Source organism: Caretta caretta, chromosome 8 (assembly GCF_965140235.1).
Source record: "Caretta caretta isolate rCarCar2 chromosome 8, rCarCar1.hap1, whole genome shotgun sequence".
Classification (NCBI taxonomy): domain Eukaryota; kingdom Metazoa; phylum Chordata; order Testudines; family Cheloniidae; genus Caretta; species Caretta caretta.
In genome coordinates, this window is record NC_134213.1 from 50,631,099 (window position 1) to 50,650,241 (window position 19,143).

Here is a 19,143-nt window from a genome sequence, read left to right on the forward strand (position 1 = left end):
AATTCAGGACCTGGTCGGAACAAAAAGGCGTGTCTGACTGCATGTGTGTAGGGAGCTGCCCACAGGTACTATTGATTTATCCCATTTTGTGAGGTCCTCTGAACCCTAGACAGAAACTCAAGCTCGCAAATAAGAGGGGGAGGGGGCTGTAAAAATGGAGGTGGGATTTGGGAATCCTCTCAAATTTTTATGCAGCAGGTGCAATTCTCTCTGTATTTCAGTCATTCGGACACAAAAAAATGTATACAAATAAGCACTTACCTAGAATTTACTTGGAATTCAGTCTGGAATAATTTGTCAGTGACAAATTATGCTATAAACACCACAAAATACAGAGGACCAATGGCTGGTGCACAGTTCCCAACAGGCAGGCAGAGACATTAAAACCAATGTATGTCAGCATCAGCATTTAGAAAAATCCGCTCCCCCAAATGAGGGAATGCTGAGCTTCACTGCCCGTCTCATCCACAACAAGGTCTCCAAAGCCCCCCTGTTCCTACACAGCCATATCTCCTGGGACAGGCTTACATTTCAGACAGACATTCTCCATAAGGAGTAAGCTTGAGGCCCTGAATGAAATCACAAACTGGAAAGAGAAAGCAGGAGACTAAAGACCCACTGTAAACCACACAAAACCATCTGAAATCAAAGGGTCCATGTGCACTACACTCACAGCTATTACAGCAGAACTGCTAACACCACAGTTGCAGCCCAAGCTGGTTAAAACATGGTCTTGGATCATACAGCGGACCAAATCATGCCCCTGAACCATGCTAACCTTGAATAGTGTACATGGGCCCAGATACCTGTGTAAGCCCCCTTCTCTTTCCTGTTCTCTCTTGACCACACAAAAATGGATATTGTTTATTACCTACAAACTCTGGCTGAAGACAACCAGAGCATGCTCCTACTGAAGAGTGATAAATTGTTTCTAAGTGGGTCTAGTATGGTTCGTTCTTGAATTACACAAAGCTCTTTCCCACCTGCTTTGTGGAGCCCAATTCACTGTCTCAACATTGCTTGAGGCTCCCTTGGACCAGGCACAAAAGGTTGGTCCAAATATTAAAAGCAGAGTCTACTGCATACAGACACCGACCAGCTAAAGGCTTGCTTTGTAATCGCCTGCTTCTCCTACTCTGCCAGTGCTGAGTTTCATCCTCTAATTAGGTGAATGATACAGGTTTAAAAACTGACCTAACAACCTTGACATTAATATTTTAAAATTATTAAATCTCAATTCTATGATGCCAATAAAACACTTCTATGTGCAGATTTAATGAACAATGCAATCAGTATAAAGTAATACTTTGAATTTATATTGCACATTTCACCAGAGGATCCAAAGACCTGGTACAAATGCTAATGAAGCCTCACAAAGTCCCCATTAGGTAATTAAGTACTAACCAGATTTTACAACTGGGGAAACTGAGGCAGTGCATTCGCCTGACTTGGCCTAAGCTGCAGTAAATTGGTGACAAAGACATCAGTAGAACCCAGGGAGTATTTACTGAGGAGATGGAATAAATATGCAGGGATGAATATAAAGGGTTACTTTCCCCTATCTAAATTCTGCTTCTGGAGTACAACACCGACTTACAAACTGAAGGAAAACCCATTTTGAAGTTTACTTTTCGCCAATCAGATTAAGAGCCCACATTAATACCATAAAGCCAGTTACAAACTAGCCCTGTACTCCACTATATGGTTGAGTCATACAATGCTTTCAAGCCAGCTGGATCAGGGTTGAGTCTAGTCACAGTTTCTAGCTCTGGACTCTAGGACACACGCCCAGGCTCAGACCACTTATCCAATGCCCTTCCTTGGAATGTGGGATACCATGCTCTCCAACCAACCTAAATCCTGAAATCCGTGTTTTAGACTTCCTGAGCCTCCGTCACTTACACACATGCCTTCAGACTTCCACCCAGACTGTGGGCACTTTGGGCTTTTAGTCTAGATCCTTCAGAGACAACATAGCAGGAAAACAAGGAATGCAGTCTTAGGAAAGGAATTTCTTAACCACTTTACTCTTAAAAAGCACTGGAGAGCTCAAACACATCCTCCCCATGACATCTGATCTACCCTTCTGTGGGTCTAAGGTTTGTCAGCCTGAGTCCATCCTGCTTGCTATCTCCTGCAAGTCTTCCTTTCAAGTGGTGATTGCCGGCCCCTTGCACAGAGAAGAACCCCACTCTTATGCATAAGAATGGCCACAGTAGGTCAGACCAAAGGTCCATCTAGCCCAGTATCCTGTCTTCCGATAGTGGCTACTGCCAGGTGCCCCAGAAGGAATGAACAGAACAGGTAATCATCAAGTGATCCATTCCCTGTCACTCATTCCTAGCTTCTGGCAAAGAGAGGCTAGGGACACCACCCCTGCCCATCCTGATCATTAGCCACTGCTGTACCTATCCTCCAAGCATTTGTCTAGTTCTTTTTAAAAAAAAAAGAATCACATTTTTACTTAACAGGTCCATTGGTTTCCTGTGCATATTTGAGAGTCATACATTTAGAGTCATAAGGTTTCCTTATTTCCTTTCTAGGCCTGTTTGCCCTGCAGAGACAACCCAGCTAAAGACTGAGTGAGGTTGTCCTATATATCATCAACAGAATTGTTTCCAAATTCCCCCAGTTACACCACAGAAAACCCACAGACGAGAATGGGGTGCAGAGGTGTAACAAGGAAACACATGCTGCTTGACTCAGAACTCTGGCTGAGTTTGCAAACTGACCGTTAGAAAAAAGTATCATTTCACTTGTAAACCAAAGACATTTGCACTGGGAATCAATAGAGGATAAGCATGGAACCCCAAGATGCCATTTTAAAAGAGTACTCTTTAGAGTAAAGTCACATTGTTCAATATTACTACTAATCACCAAAACATAAATGTTTGCAGTGTTGTTGTAGTCCTGTTGGTCCCAGGATATTCGAGAGAGAAGGCAGGTGAGGTAATATCTTTTATTGCACCAACTTCTGTTCATGGAAGACAAAATTTTGAGTTACACAGAGCTCTTCAGGTTTGAAGAAGAGCTCTGTGTAGCTCAAAAGCTCATTTCTTTCACCTGTACAAACTGGGTCCAAGTAAAAAAAACATATCTTGGGTATTGAGACACATTGTGATGAACTGAAGTTTAGTTAGAGCTGATTTGTGATCGGGATAAAGGAGTGTCTGTCCATAAAATGTAAAGCATTGTATTAATCCAAACAGCTGTGTACAGTATAGATGACAAATATTCAATTTCTCCTTAACATCTCACTATTAATCTTTCACTTTTTTTTCCAGGGGTGGGGGGAGGGGGAGAGAAAGAAAATGGAGATCTTCTCCTCTTAGCATGTTAAGAGCTACAATCAGAAGTTCAACTTCACACACTTTTGCACAAATGCAAACAAGAACAATTGCTCATTAGTCACATTAGAAGTCAGGCAAACTGTTAAAAGTTGCCATCTTTCCCATTTTTCAGAAGATATCTCAAGTTTGACAGTATCATCTCACAAACTTGACTTGTGGCACATTAAAGTATCTGAAACAGACACAGTGCAATACACATGCCATGCACGACACCCTCAGTTTGTCTTGCAGAATAAACTATTAAAGATGATAATCCTACCTTTGCATGATCTGAAAGATTTAAATGAGGCCTACTGCCTGCATCTGAATTAATGCCGAAAGGGACAAGGAGTAAGTGCCTTATATAACTTTATCTGCTAGATTGGTCCAGTGAACCTAACCTTTCTGCATGCAGAGGGGCAACTCAAGTTAGTAACATATGCTAGATACACAGCTCAGTAGTTACAAGTCACTTCCAGTTTCATTCTTCTGCAATGTTTTACAGATACAAAAATGAGAACTTTAAAAAATTTCACCATGGACCGAGTTTAAAGCCAGGTAGTTTATATTCTGCCTCATTTTATTTTGACAGATTTACTGATTGTGATAGAAAAGGATGAGACAGAGATGCATGAGTCTCAACACCACAGGGGAATTCCCTATTTCTGTCATACTGAAAAATCATTTCCTTTCATTCACCCTTCACTTCTAACTCAAACTAATACTTTGAATATACTAGTCTGTCTGCAATTTTATCATCAAATAATTGTAAGTTAGTTGCAAAAAGATGACAGGACCATATATCCTACCAAGTAACGGTGCCAACATATATAAAAATTCCCACCTAAAAATATGTTAGATTCACTTATGGTTACCAGACTGCATAAAAAAGGAAGGAACTAAACTTAAATCATTCAATAAACCATCGATGCTCCTTTCCTAACCCTAATTACTACTTTTCTACCACTTACAGCCCACATGTATCTCCACGAACACCGGCCACGTGATCTGACGAATAGCAGAGTTAGTGTGGCTTGCACACATTACAAGGTATGAAGCCTTAAATGGTTCTGCATGGGCTCTGACTTGGCTCCCTCACATGCCAGGCAGAATGTCTGTGCCAAAGCATTTGTACATCAGGGGCTCCATGTTTCTATCCTACACAGGCTCTTATACCTGCCACGTCAGCGCAGCATGAGTGCCTTCCAGTCATGTGTGGTTTGTTTTTTTTCTTGCATAGCACTACAGCCTCAGTGCTGAGGGAGCCCTTCAAGCACCAATGTCGTGGCACAGGCACCCTGGGGTCTCCTCACAACCTTAGCTCCCTGCATGCTTATGGACAAAGACTCTCCCTGCCCCAGACCCTCTCCCACATCCTGGCTCAAATGCTCCTAACTCCTCAAAGTTCTGCTCAACCCCTCATGCCCACTCTAGCCCTACTCTGCTTACCCCCCACATCTCTAGTCACCACACTACTTATATCCCTACTTGCCCCCATGTCCCCCCAAAGCCTCACCTCTCCCCTGAGCCTAACCACATGCTTCCACCTACATATCCAGCAACCTTGCTCAGTAGAAGTACATATAGAGCACAGGAAATCACATACTTTGTTGTGTCGATTGCATGCCAAGATTCAGGGAGACAGTCTGGCAGCACTGGAATACTGAAATGCCTGATGGATCTGAACAGTTCCATCAGTGAGTCTGATTATCCCAAGTAAGGAAAAAATGGTTATCTTTACATTTTAAAATTCCAGGAGTGGCTTATGGCCAAGATGGTAGATTGTGAAAGAGAATTCTGGAGCTTGTGGAAAGTACGGCTGTAGAACACTGAACGCAAAAGAAAGCGAGTAAAACAAGCATTTTAAAATCTTTTCTTTGCAAAAGTTAGTAATTTTTTCACTAAAATAATTTCACAGAAAATTCAACTTTTCTCTGAAGAGTCACTGCACCAGATCTGGACACTAAATTAAATGCAGAAGCATTACACAGAGGGTTTTGAGTCCTGTTTTAAGCAAAAATTTCAGTGGAACCTTATCAATGAAGTCCTGTTGATACTGCTGTAATACCACATTGGTCATGCTGGCATTTTCACGTGAGCATTTTTATAATGTCCATTATAAAGGGCAGTGGAGCCCAAGCCCCAAAGCTCCCTGGAGTTCATATTTATGGTATTGGGTATTGACTGTTCATTTAAAAATAAACCAAAGAAGGTAATAAAACAAGATCACTTGTCTGCATAAGAGAATCAGGACTGGAACAGTAAGGGTGTCAGGAGTCAGGTGCTTTGGTAAAGCCTCGTCCAATGAACCTAAACCTTTCCAGAGGTCAGAGAAAATTCCGAACACAGATGCACTGGCATAGCTGCAAAGGCAGCCTGTGAGTTATTACCCATATATTTCCTTTTTAAAAAAAGCAAATTATTCACTTGGAATTATCGATCATATGCCCTCCCTGAACTCATTCATTAGGTCATTACCTTCTCTTCCAAATCTATCAAGTCCCACTTGTGTCACTATGTCTAAAAGAAATCAGCCAATTCATAATGACTCGAAAGGGCAGACGTGGCTAGTTGGAACTTGTAACCATTAAAAAAAGGAAAATTTATGTAACAATTTTATTGTCTCTCTCCTCACCGCTCACTTTTTGATGTCAATTTTCTTTTAAAACTACATGCTCTTTGTGTTTCAGTAGAGTTTTCATTGCACTTAGCACCCTGGGGTCTCAATACCGACTGAGGCCTAAGGGTGCCACAATAGTTCAAAAATATTGAGAGCAGGAATATCTGGATATCAGGGCCTACAGAAGGTCCCTTCCCTAAGAGAAATTTACTGACTGTTACGGCCAGCTTACTTATCCTAATGAGCACAAAAAAAAGGGAGGCGGGGGGAATTTCACACAAAGCCTGACAGCTATGATTATAGCCTTAGTTAAAATATAAGGAGCTGGGTAACTACCGGCAATTATACTCAGCTCTGAAAATCACAGAGGGAACCTTGCCTAGTGGCCCTCTCTCACGCCCAATCCATTACAGCTGCATTGTACCACTGCCTGTGGTCTTGTCTACACTACAGGAAAAAGTCGATCTAACCTATGCAATTTAAGTTACGTGAATAGTGTAACTAAGCTACGTCGACTTGAGATCTACTTACTGCGGGGTCCACACTACACGATGTCGACAGAAAACTCTTTCCCATCGACTCCCCTTACTCTTCTCAATCCGGTGGAGTACAGGAGTCGACGGGAGAGAGATCTGCGGTTGATTTAGTGGGTCTTCACTAGATCCGCTAAATCGACCGCCAATGCATCAATCGCCGTGTGTCGATCCCCTGCTAAGTGTAGAAAGCCCTGTGGAGACAGCTATAGGAGTGGGGAACAGGTCTGGATGATGGTGAAACAGTGTATGGAGGGGAACGATCAGGTCTAGCTAGCTGTCCTAAACCAGACAGAGACCTCCACTTTACTCTAGGAAGACTGCAAATGCAGACAAAAGACATTTCATTTGTCCACATGGTCAGACCCTGCAGCTTCCAGTTCCACTGCATTTCATTATTAAAAGGCCTCTTGTTACGTGATATTTTTTTATCCCAGGCCCTGACTGCATCAAATCCTAAATTTAACACACTTTAATGCATGCAAATAAGCTAAAGAAAAAAGGATTCAGATTACAGAAAAAATATAATTAAGTAGACAAATTTAACCCAGAAGGTCAAAACCATTATTAGCCACTGTGTGAAAGGTTGCAAAGATGTGCACACCACACACATACATAATGGCATTAAACGAGGCGCTCAAGTCTCCTTTGCAATTAACTTGGGGGAACAGCTCATTGGAAATTTTAAAAAGTTTACTTCTACTAGTCTGACATCAGGCCTAAAGATCTCCTGGCCTTTACTGAGCTCTAAACCATGTAGAGCAGCAAGCTATTGGTGCATTGAAAAGCCAATGTCCTTACAGTAATGCCACTGAACATCAAGCTGTCTGAACAAGGATATACATATTAAATGATCTAAAATATATGATCTGTCACTGGATGGTAGAAAAGGGGACAGGGGTTTGGATTCCCCATGGCATTGACTGGTGAGTCAGAGCTACCCAGGCTCTCTGGTTATGTCTGCAATACAACACCCATGGTTGGCTTGCATCAGCTGACTCAAGGTTGGTGTGTGGGGCTATAAAACTGCAATGCAGATGTTTGGGTTTGGGCTTGTGCTGGAGCCTGGACTCAGGGACCTGCGAGAGGATGCCAGAGCCCATGATCCAGACTAAGCCCAAATATCTGCACTACAGTGTTATGGCCCCACATCCCAAGCCAGAATCAGCTGAGACAGGCCAGCCAGGGGTGTTTTATTGTAGTGTTGACCTATCTTTTACGCCAGGACGTCCAGAAACCTCACTTGGGAACAAGGGGTTAAATAAATGGATTATGTTTTTTAAAAAATAGATTTGTAAGTGAATTTCACTTCACTTGAAGTTGAAGGAAAGATCATGCTAGCTAAGACCAGGTATAACAAAAGGAAAATGTATAAGTATCAAAGTCTGTTCTTCAGTTCTGTCCTGCAGCACATGCTGTTATGACAATCCTGGAGCTCTCCTGAGCCAAGAGTGATCATTATACATAACGGCCTGGTGGTTTGGGGATAATCTGGAGACTACATTCACTTATTTGTTAATTTTTTAGTCAGGATTAGAATCCAGATCCCAAAAGCTGAACAGCAAATGCATTATATTGATTCCAGCAAACCTCACAAATAGCAGTGACCTGGTAACAATAGATTTTTATGATGTCCGAGTTCTTCACAGATAAAATTAATCCTGTTTATTGGATGCCAAAATAATTTCCGTCTGCCTAGTAGCATACTGCACTGACTTAACCTATTCCATTCCATAGCTTACAACGGTAACTTTGGTCTGTCAAACAGAAGTCTGCTAGTTTTTAACAGACAGCAAAGCAGAAAAAAAACCCACCCCACCCCTGCCTACTCATGGTGCCACTTAGCACTGTGCATATCAGAGAAGCGACTGCATAGAATTTGTATAGACTGATAATTTCTTCACATTGTAAGACCATAAACATTTCAGTGAGGTGAGATGCTGCTGGGTAAAGTTTATCATCATATTTGAAGACAACTCAATCATTTTTGTTGAGCATTAAGTCTCGCCACAGATTACTCTCTATTCAGAGCAATGAATAGGAAATCAGGTTCTCACAGTTGGAGGGGATTTTATCTGTAAGTCCAATTCATAGGACAAGTGAAATCACCTCTCCTTATAATGAATAATTTTGATACAGTTGGAATCAATTTTGCACAATGGCTGTAAAAAATCTTCAGATAACTGAAATTGAAGTGACAGTGGTTTTTTAATGTGTTTTTTTAACACCCAATGTCATTTTGAATGCATGTGGAGATTACCAATAATATATGATCAAAAAGGAAAGAAAATTCCAGCAATAACAGAAATGTATTAAGATACCAAAGATTTTAATGGCAAAAGGCAAGTTTAAAAGGATTCAAGCAAATAACAATTAAAATAATCAGTATTTGTGCTTCAATGACACAAGCGAACAAAACTCTTTTGAGAGGCATGGTATCGGCCTGGATATCCTTCAGCTGCATAAATATTAGAAAAGCCAACTTGAAGAAGACAGGAGGGGTGAAAAATAGTATTTCTCCTATATTTGATTACTTGTCTAATCTATATCATCCTCTCTGGACTAGTGCCCTTTAAATATTCCTCCTGCACTGCTGTTGATTTACTCCTCAATAGAAGTCATGGTGACTGAAGCCAGAGTGAATGGCAATGCTACATTGCCATTTTATCAGTCTGCTGATTCCTCAAAACATTTCAAAACAGATTAACACAGACAATAAGAAAGGACTGGACAGAACAGAATGAACTTCTGAGGAAAGGAACCATTTGTTTTACCAGGACTGAATACTACGGATTTCAATTTACAGTGAACTGGTGTGTGTTTTTATCAGTAATAGAAAAGATAATGAATGGCAATATCTAGATACAATCATCTACAATTGTAGATCATGACTTCAAATGGAGAACTGTTGCTGTAAGAAGTGGCTTTTAAGAAAATATGCATATGGCACATACAGTATGTGGTTTTCTGAATGGGGCTGGGCAAAGGGAGAGAAAACAAGGCACAACATGTGTCAGACTACTTCACTAACTTTTGTCTCAAGAAACCTGGGTTCAAATTTAGATTCACTACATGAAATTCATGTAACAATCTCAAACTCTCTCACTGTACACTTGTCCATCTCATAAAACCACCATGCAACATGACAGTCTGCTCAGAAACACATAATCACTTATGGCACTCTATAGTTTCAAAGCTCTGTATAAAAATTAGTCCTCACAGCACCCACCTGAGGAAAGTAAATATAATTCTCACTTTACGAATGAAGCAATTGAAGCACAATGAAGGTAAGTGTGTTGTCAAATGTCACCCAGGGAGTCAGTGGCACAAGTGGGATTAGAAACCAGAAGTTCCTGGCGCTCAGGCCCATATTCAGTATATTGAACTACAGTGGCCTGGTCTACATTACACAGGTAGGTCGACGTAAGGCAGCTTAGGTCAACCTAATGTCGTCTGTGTCTATGCTACCAGGTTCCGTCCACTGATGCAACTCACCTGCTATGACTACTTAATTACTCCACATCCACGAGAGGCATAGTGCTCAATTCGACGTAGTTAGGTTGATGCAGTGGCAGCGTAGATGCTGTGTGGCTTATGTCGACTTATCTGGCCTCCAGGAGATGTCCCACAATGCTCCGCTGTGACCGCTCTGGTCACCATTCTCAACTCCGCTGCCCAGCAGCCAGGTACACAGGAAACAGCCCCTCCCCTGTTAAACAACCAGTAACTTTTGAATTTTAATTTCCTGTTTGTTCGGCGTGGAAAGCTCACCTGCCCAGCTGACCATGCCAGCGCCACACTCCAAACATGCTCCTGCCTGGAGTACATAGGAGGTGGTGGCTGATCTTCTGGGTCTGTGGGAAGAGGAGGCTGTGCAGGCACAGCTCTGATCCAGCCGTAGAACCACAGACATAGACAAGCAGATCATTTGCAGCATGGGGCAGAAGGGCTACACTAGGGACACAGCGGTGCCACGTGAAAATCAAGGAACTGCAGCAGGCATAGCAGAAGGCAAGGGAGATGAACAGTCGCTCTGGTTCAGTACCGCATACATGCCATTTTTACAAGGAGCTGCATGCTATTCTCAGCTGCGACCCTACCATGACCCCCAAGAGCAGCGCAGTACCTCTGAGGAGTCAGAGACATGGGCCACCGCAGACAACACTGTCCTTCATGGACAAGGAAGAGGAATGGGAGACAGGTGAGCACTGGATCCACTGTCCTAGAGAGCCAGGAGCGGTTTATAACCCCGGAACAGTCCAGCCAGTTGCAGCAGATCAGCATGGCCGAGAGTGATGCCAGGGAAGGAACCTCTGGTGAGTATGCAATTCCAATTAATATTTTGGGGTCACATGTTCTTATATTCTACTTTTTATTTAAAAAACCAACTGAGGTAGAGTGGCTATTTGCTTCCCAGTGGCTACACCAGATAGGTGGAGGGTGCCCTCCGAAAAAGATTATGTACACAGGGATGTCCTGGGATTCCTTCCTAGAGATCTCCAGGAAACTTTCATGGAAGTACTCTGCAATCCATTGTAGAAGGTTTCTGGGAAGGGCTGCCTTATTTCTTCCACTGCAGTAGGACACTTTCCCACCCCACTCCAGTATTAATTCGCCTGGCATCATCGCAGTACACAGCATGGCAACATAAAGTCCTGGTATGTACCTGGATGCTTGCAGCAGCTGTTCCCTTGCGGCCTCTGTTACCCTCAGGAGCATGATATCAGCTAGGGTCACCTATGGGAGATGGTGGTAGTTTACATTTAAATTGCTCAAAGTGCAAACAGTAGTGCCTATGCCTGGCCCCCCCACAACCTCTTGTCATTTTCTGCCCAGTCACCCAAGCTTTACAAAACATGTACATAGTTTGGGTGGCAGGGGTCAGAGCTGACCTCAAAAACTACGAGCCTCGGGCGCTAGAGAGCAGCGGCAATGGGGAAATAAGGAAAATGTTGTGCTGACCACATGCCACCGCAAGCACACACACCTCCACCGCTGTGCCACCTCTGCCAAGGCTTGTGGTTTGGGAGGTGGAACACTGGTTCCCGACCTCCAGACAACGTCCATGTTACAAAGAGAAGGTGGCATGGCCCCCTGGTGCAGATGGTCTGATGCCCCTGCCCCCAGACCATACCCATCATGGCTGGGACAGCAAACCGGTTCAATTAATACCGTATAGAAATGAAAATGTTCTGCTTTACACTTGCATGGATTCAGGGGAGCAATTTTTACATAGCAACTGTGCACTAGGCCCTGGGTCTGCACTGACAATGGTTCCTTTCTGCTTTGCATGGCTTACAGCTGAAAGTGTGGCCTTCAGTTATTCTTCCACACCAGCAGAGAGATTCTCCCAGATAAGACGAAGGAGAACAAATGCACGATGACATGTTTAATGAGATAATAAATGCCTCCATGACAGCAGACACCGAGCAGAGCGCGTGCAGGATTGCTCTCTCTGAAAAACTGGATGCGGACATTATGAGCAGGACAGGACCCCCGGAGAATGAAGATGGCACACAGTAGTAGATGCTGGGGATTCTGAAGGAACAGACATGTTGACGTGTCTGAGTGACATTCAGGAGAAACATCTCGAGGCTCAAACTCCCTCTGCAGAACGGCATTCCAACATCACCACACTCCCCCTCCTATGTTCCACTAGGTGAGGGGTGCCAATGCAATATCCCTTCCACTCAATCCCTGGGGAGGATGTCAAGAATAAACAGCTGCACATATGCTGAGGTATGACAGGCAAGGCCGCTGTTCTTTTAAAGACCAGATGAATGTGTTTTCTGCTCCCAATTTTATTCCACCGTCTTTCCAAGATTTAATTCTTGTGACAGATCTTTTGGTGTCTATATCTGCGTGCAATGAAAGTCCAGATCTTGAAAATGAAATCTTTATTAATTCAAAGCAGAAGGGGAGGAAAGGGACAGGGAATCTGAGGCACTGGGGGTGATGTGCATGGAAAACAAACGTAGCAGTCACATCAAGGTTCAGATTATGGTAGGCCCAATACAGACAGGCAGCGCACATTACTGTGGGTCACTACTAAAATGGGTTTTCAAAGCCTCCCTGAGACGCACTGCTCCACATTGAGCTCTTCTGATAGCCCTGGTATCTGGCTGCTCAAAATTAGCAGACAGACGGTCTATCCACCTCCACATTCCACCCTTGTGGAAACTTCTCTCTTTGCTTCACAGATATTATGAGGCACACAGCAGGCAGCTATAAACCATAGGGATATTTTTTTTCCACTGAGATCTAATCGAGTGAGCAGACTGCGCCAGTGACTCTTCAAATGGCCAAAGGCACATTCAACCACCATTCTGCACTTGCTGAACCTATTGTTGAACTGCTCCTTGCTGGTATCCAGGTGTCCAGCTTCATGAGCCATAGGAGTAAGAGGTAGGCTGGCTCTCCCAGGATAACTATTGGCATTTGAACATCACCAGTGGTAATTTTGCGGTCCGGAAAGAAAGTCCCGGCTTGCAGCTTTCTGAACAGACCTGTCTTAAAGATGCACACATCATGCACCTTCTGGGACCATCCCATGTTGATGTTGGTATAAAACCTCTGGTGATCCACCAGTGCTTGCAAAACAATATAAAAGTATCCCTTTCTGTTTAGGTACTTTTTGGAAATATGGTCTGGTGCCAAGATAGGGAAATGCATGCCTCCATTGACCCACCATAATTAGGGAACCCCATTGTGGCAAAACCATCCACTATATCCTGCACATTGCCCAGAGTCACTATCCTTCTTAGCAGAAGGATATTAATAGCTCTGCATACCTGGAGCACAGCAACCCCCCACAGTGGATTTACCAATTCCAAATTGATTGCCCACTGACTGATAGCAGTCTGGCACTGCAAGCTTCCACACAGAATTTGCCACTCGTTTCTCTGCTGTCAAAGCAGGTCTCATTTTAGTGTTGCTGAGCAGCAGGGCTGGGGAGAGCTCCATACACAGTTCCTGAAAAGTGGCCTTGCACATACAAAATTTCTGCAATCACTGATCATCATTCCATAACTGCATAACGATGTGATCCCACTAGTGAGTGCTTGTTTCTCAGGACCAGAACCAGTACTCCATGGTGTTAAGCTGCTGCACGACTGCCAGAAGCAACTGGGAATTGTTTCACTCCAGCAGGGCTACTTGAAGGATGCGGCGGTTCCTCTCACATCTCTGGAAATACTGCAGGGTAAGGCATGTGCTGTTTGCGACACTTGCCACAATTGTACACAGCTGAGCAGGGTCCATGCGTCTCTGCAGATGCCATATGCACAGCTATGCCTGCTTTTTTTAAAAAAAGGCATGAAATATGGATTGCAGATGAAATCAGGGGAGGGAGAAAACTGCATCATGGGATGTTGAAGCCATGTTCCCAGTCACTCCTGCGAGAATGTTTTAGCCCTATGAAGCACTGCAAGCCCTTCCCAAAACCTCACTGCTCTCTGCATCGATGCAAGCACTACTAGTGAGGACACGCTCCACTGACACAAGGAGCATGACACAAGGACATGGACACAGCCAACTTAATTACTGTGGCAGCTGGATGTCAACTTACGTCTGTAGTAGAGACATGGCCACTATCTCTTGGGAGAGGCCTGCTACTGGAATAGTAAAGTCTTCTGTTGGTCAGACTGAGCTGCTTTGGGCTCAGGATCAGAATGGCAAAAGTGATGCAGGTTAGTACTGAAGTCTATGGCTGAAACAATATCTGAGAGGAAGCTTTTACAGCTCGCCAATGAACTATGCATCTCTAACCACAATTGTGCATTCACCCTAAAAGGTAAAAGCACGACAAAAAAATTTATAGGCATATTTTAGTTTTACAATCACTTATAAATTAGCAAGCATCAGCAAAGCCAACATAACGTGGACAGCTGTACATTGGTTAACTGCGTGCTATGGATTAATTGACAGGCATAAGGGAAAAGTCGAAGGGCTGTCTACACTTACCGGGGATTGACGCTGTGGCAATCAATGCACTGGGGGTCGATTTATGCTAAATTGACCATAGACTGCTCTCCCATCGACTCCAGTACTCCACCGGAACAAGAAGTGTGAGGTAAGTCGATGGGAGAGTGTCTCCCGTCGACCCCACAGTAAGTCGACCTATGCTAAATCGACGCCAGCTACGTTATTCACGTAACTGGAGTTACATAACTTAGGTCGACTTACCCTTGTAGTGTAGACAAGGCCTAAGAGACAAAGTATCCACTTCAACCTGTGCATAGTTGCTTGTAAAACATTTGTTAGTTTTGTAACAGGTTGTTAGCAAGTGCTGACCTGTGTGTTACCTCAAATTTTCACAGGTCTTCCAACAGAATTCAGAGTACTTGTTTTGTAATGTATACTCAGATGTGAGGCAATAATTTCCTGTACAGTAACCAAATTTTGCACTAGTGAAAACAACAAGGACACTGCAAAATGAATCTAAGCCCCTTTGAATATGAATATGCTGATTTTACTTTCAGCTCATCTCTTTCCTGTTTTTACCACGGCTTGTGCAAATTGACTTGTCTCTTCGTATGCTCAAATCAACATACAAGTTCTGAAACACTGTATAGAAATGGAAGCACTATTCACTTTCAATTCTAAATGAAAGATTTTTTTTATTCAGAAGCGATGTAACACTTTCCACGAGTACACTCTTCATAAACTGTATCAGTTTCCACTGTTCAGTGGACATGAGGAGATCTCTAATTCAGCCAGAGCAGACTGCTGCACAGCAAGTCTTTTTCAGCAGCATCAGGCAGCCTGGCCGCAGACAATCAAGCTCACCAACCTAGGAGCTGTGGAAAATCTATGCCAGACTCACATTTAGCAGTTTGGAGAACAATGCTAAGCTTCTGTCTATGGTGACATTCGGGAGGGATGCAATCACTTCCTTCCTCTGAATTGTATTTACATGCTCTTCGCAGATTGCTGGCCAAAGGAATTTCTATGGATCTGACCCAATCCTTCCTCCCAATATCGTTCTCTTATCTTCCTTGCAGTATATCTCATTATTATGAGTAAGTGGGAAAAAATGCCATTGTCTTCCCCGCCAGCTCCCCAGACTGTGTCGACTATATTTGTCCCTTTAACTTAATATTCACTTCAGACACACTGAAGTGAATTTAAAAAACCTTAGCACACTAAACCCCTGGCAATGCAGTAAATTGTTTGCTTCATTCCAGGTTCGGCAATCCAGAGCAAGAGTTTGGGATAAAGTGATTATGGTATGCAATAAAATACAAAAGACTAAAGTAGCTTGAGCATTATTTGCTGTATAAAAAAAATCCTATTTCAAATTGTAGAATCAAAACATCTTGAAAGAGTGCTGCACAATCCTGTTTAGCTGCAACAACCCTGATGTGGTGGGTAACGTTTAGCTGTGTTTAATAGGGATCCATTGTTTTATGAAATATAATTTGGTTTGGTTCAGATTTATTTTTAAAATGACTCCATGCTATGCTGGGTATTTGTAAACCATTCCTCAAAGCAGCTATTAATGAAATTCTACCTCCAGATTTATTCTGTTTGACTAAATGGCTTGTTCTGTACAGGTACTTCAATTAAGACCCACTGTGCCCTCCAAAGCAAGGTCCATCTTTTACTCTTAGCACACGGAGGGCAGTAGGAACAACAATAATCAGCAGCAGGTCAAGGTAAACCCCAACGAGGAACGAGCAACTCCTCTTCAAAAAATGTAAAATAAAGGACACAAGTCTAAGAAAAGTGAACTGTTCATCAGATCTGCCTGAGTGCACTCTTTTAATATGCGGCTTAGCATCAAAGTTCTATTATTGCTTAAGGCTGGGCAACTTGATTGACATTAGACTGACCTGAAGCTATTAGGTTCTAATCCATTTTGATCCAGACCATAGTTGCAGACAGGGTGTGAAATCTATAGTACAGGAGCTCTGATACTAAAATGATGGGTACAGTATAGAAGCCTACATAAACAAAAGCTTTTGTTGTCATAAAGTTAGGCGCGTGACTAGTTCTGCATCAGTGCTTCCATTTCACTCAGAGGTGAAACTGTCTGATCAAATCTTAAAATTGAATGCTGGAAGGAAAAAAATTTAGTTTTATTTTTCCACCTCATTTGAACACTATAGAATGTTAAACATCTGTGATCTTGTGTCACTTGCAAAAGGTAAATATATACAATCTGAACAAGCACTAGCTTTATAAAACTGCAGAAGTTAATTTCATATAATGCAGCTACCGTTGCTGTAGCATTGGCAATATTACCTGTTAAAAGGAAGGAAGGAAGGGAATAGGTCTATAAAATAATGTTCGAACAAGAGGCTGTAGTATACTCAGAGTGGGGTTTTCAAAAATCTTCAGTGTGGGCCTAATTCTGCTCCCAGTGAAGTCAAAGGGAACGTTATTATTGACTTCAATAGGAACAGAGTTATTTCAATGATGAGTGCTTTTGAAAAATCCCACTCAAAACACATACTTTAGAAGAGTCTCCTCTGTTTAGAAGAGCCTATAACACCTCCTATTTAAACATACGGATTTCACACATACTTGTGCATATATATGGGCAAAATTCATGAAATAAAACTGTAGAACCATATGAAATATCCTGTGGGCCTCAATCTGTATCTTAGTCTTGGCAGAGATGTATTAGTGGACTGTGCCCACTAACGCATCTCTGCCAGGACTACTTCCAGTGTTGAAACCCCTCATCAGATTCAAAGAGCCACCAACTTAAACTGCTATTAATTCCTCTACAAAGAATATTCCTCTATTTCCATTTATTCTGAAATGTTGTCATGAAAAATTCTCACCAGCTAATTTCCAAGAGTTAGGTATAAATTGTTCTAAGATATTTTTGTTTTAAAGCTTACAATAGTAGCTGTCTTGCACTAACAGAAGGAGAACCAGGCTAAAGCATGGTATGCATTGTTACTCCTCAAGAATGGGCTTTTAAGAAACCCTCAGCGTTGGCAATAGACCAACACCAATTGCTTTTGGAGAAAAAAATACATTGCAACTTCGAGGTAAAGAATTACAGACATATTGGGTACGCATTGACTAATTCATTCCAAAGATTTTATTTTAAATAAGAGTTTAATTGCTAAGTGTTGCTGATTTATGGAGTCTAAGCTGTGATTGCAAGAAACCAGTGTTCCAGTAGTTTGTGTTAATTGGCATCAAAACTGCAGCTCAAAATTAAAAAGGCCTGCCCCAGATAAGGTCAGGGGTGGGATGAACTACTCACTTCCTGCTAATGGCTTTAGAGGTTGCCAGAAATTTAATTAGGAACTAACATTTTTGCCTGGTACCTGAAGGGAAAACACACATTTACCAGTTAATTCAAATTCTTGCAATAAATAAATAAAGTTTCAGGGCCATTACACTTCCAGGGTATTCATTCCCCAGTCAGTTCAGATCACAGTCCAAAACTGACCTCATTTTTAAAACCCTTCTTGGACTTATTTCAGTCTGTCCCAGGGACTGTGTCATTTCATCCCACGCTTGCTTATCCACCATCAGCCTTCTGTACCAACCCTGAAAGCTTGTGTGGAGACAACAGTCTTTTCCTCTGTAGCTCCTATAATCTTCTTGAACTACCCCCTTTTATCTGCTTCACTTGACTTTCCATCTTTTTGCAAATCTCAGGAAGATGACATTTTCTCCCTGGTTTATGACAATTTCTTTGTCTGCCTTTAATAAAACATGGCGTAACTATATTTTCCAAATCTCCAGAGGTTGGCCAGGACTTCCCAGAAATTTTAAGCATTAGCCAAGGGGCACTCAGTCCCAACCAGAGCCATGGGCTCAGTTACTTAAAAAAAAAAAAAAAAAAAAAAGTGAGTGATACAAGAAGGCGGCAGAAGGCTAGAGCCTGCTCACCTAGCCTTGACCATGAGTTTGCCCTTTTCTGGAGCATAAGACCCAGGGAGCAGATACAAGGAGAGCAGGCAGAGTGCCCACACATCCTGGCTGGCACCTGCAGAGATGCATTGTTCTGGAGGGGGCAGATCTCCATTCCACTCTAGACTCTCCAGATCAGGGCTGAGAAGAACAGAGATGGTGATGCAGAAAGGGGGACCACATCATAGGTAGAGATGACATAAGGAATGAGGAGACATCAAACATACTCCATTTCCATGAGGAAAACCTGTGGGCTCCTTGCATACAGAGTATGGGAGGATGTTGCCTGAAGGTTGCTGGGGGGGGGAGAGTAACAAATCTCTCCACCCACATAAAGGCAAACGATTGGGGGGAAACCTAGGGCACGGAGGGAAAAGAGCCTCCAAAGGTTCCAAAAGGTATCAGAACTTCTGGATGTTTACTTGAAACCCAAACCTCATGATGCCTTTATAATTAAGGTACTAATTAAATAATTAAGATCTATAAGGGTGTATATATCAACCCTCTGGGATCAGGGGGTCCCGTGGAAATTCTCCTGGGAAAGCGGTGGAATTGACAACTGTCTTTAAACTAACATTTGTAAACTCTTTGGGGTTGAGACTGTGCACGCTTCAAGCTGTGTACAGTGCCTAACACAAGATGGCTCTGAGCTTGACTCTGGCCCTGGATGCTACTGTAAAATAAGTATCTGATATTAATAAAAATAGTTTGGAACATATTTTATGTGAAAGACTACACAAACTAAAGTGGTATATTATATCTTGTAATACAATGGTACAAT

At 42.6% G+C, this 19,143-nt stretch overlaps 1 protein-coding gene and 1 non-coding gene across 2 annotated transcripts in view; both read right to left on the bottom strand.

Annotated features, from left to right (window-relative positions):
• Positions 1-19,143, bottom strand: part of COP1 (COP1 E3 ubiquitin ligase) — a 225,155-nt gene that overhangs the window by 16,460 nt on the left and 189,552 nt on the right. The window lies entirely within an intron of this gene.
• Positions 6,727-6,863, bottom strand: LOC125641992 (small Cajal body-specific RNA 3). The gene has a single exon (XR_007358205.1).